Source organism: Corvus brachyrhynchos, unplaced genomic scaffold, assembly GCF_000691975.1.
Source record: "Corvus brachyrhynchos isolate BGI_N302 unplaced genomic scaffold, ASM69197v1 scaffold221, whole genome shotgun sequence".
Lineage (NCBI taxonomy): Eukaryota > Metazoa > Chordata > Aves > Passeriformes > Corvidae > Corvus > Corvus brachyrhynchos.
Window position 1 is genome coordinate 1,435,712 of NW_008236622.1, and position 1,514 is coordinate 1,437,225.

A 1,514-nucleotide genomic window follows, 5' to 3' on the forward strand; every position below is an offset into this window, starting at 1 on the left:
AGACAGACAGACATACAGTCACATACAGACACAGACAGCACACACACACAGAGCACTCACACACACGTCACACACACAGAACTCATACAGAGCACGTTCACGCATCACTCACACACACATCACACACATGCAGATGCACACACGCATCCACATCACTCACACACAGAACACTCAGAGCTCACACAGAGCTCACACACAGCATGCACACACAGAGTACTCACACAAATACACACACCGCTGACACTCACTGAATACTCACACACACACACAGAGCACTTACACAGCCCTTACACACAGAGTGCTCACACACAGAGCACTCACACAAATACACACACCCCACTGACACAGACGCACCGCCCCTACGCACAGCCGCGGTTTCTAGGAACCGTCCCCAGGTGGTCAGTCCCGAACCTCCCCGCTGCCCCCGGCTCCAGAAAGGGGCAACATCAAGCACAAAACGCATGGCCCGGCGGGGGGAAGCTTGCTAATGTAGGGGTATTTTCCCGGGCTTATTTTTCCTTCGCTCTTTGGCCATATTTCTTCACGGGATTTTTGGAAGTGAAAGTGTCCTAAAGGATCTTACAGTTCTGCCCCGTGCCAAAACACAACTTTCAATTTTTTGCTTAGCAAAGTCGTGCCCACGTCTCGACAACGTGGCATACGGGGACTCGGACTTGAGTGTGCCCCACTGATCCTACATCCTGCCTCGTTGCAGTTACCCCAGACATTAAATTCTGTGTTTGGTTCCCCAGATGTAAACACATGCACAATCACAGATGCACACATCGAGTATTTTTTTAATAGCAGTTTCATAGAGAGGTAGTATGATCGTATATATCTAAAAGGTAATTAATTTGATTTATTATACTTGAAAAATCCTGTCTGCAGTACGGGCGTCATCTGGAAACTTCATGCTATTTTATACTATCGTTCTAAAGCTGAAATAAATGTTGCGAATTGATGACAGCTTCCAGCTGCATGATAAAAATAGCCCCTTCGCTTCACAAGATCGTGTTTCATGTTATCGAAGATGAACCAAATCTGACCCGTAGACGTTCACAGCAGGGAAAAAAAAATTGATACAGAGTTAAAATCTTGGCCATTTTTAATAAACAATGCACCCTAAAACACAGCATCTTTGTGGAAAATGGACCCCACCTTCACACTTTCAGCAGGTTCAGGAAATCAGACCTGCCCCTCACTCAAAATAGAATCTCAATTATTAATCTTTCTGGATGAATTTGGAAATTACACCCATTCTGTTACAAATGTCACCCATTGTGCAGAAGCATTGCATTGAATAATAGAGGTTCTGTGAGCCTTCGAAAATATACTTCCATGTAAACACATGAATGTGTGTCTTTCTAGAAACACCGCTCTTTCTTTACCTACAAATGTAGATAGAGAGGTATATGTACAGATATGGACTTATTTGTAATACAACAGCAACGCGAACGGTGATTTCGGTGAGCTTGTGTGCATCTATGGCAGTGTCCGTGTGTCCCGTGAGTTGT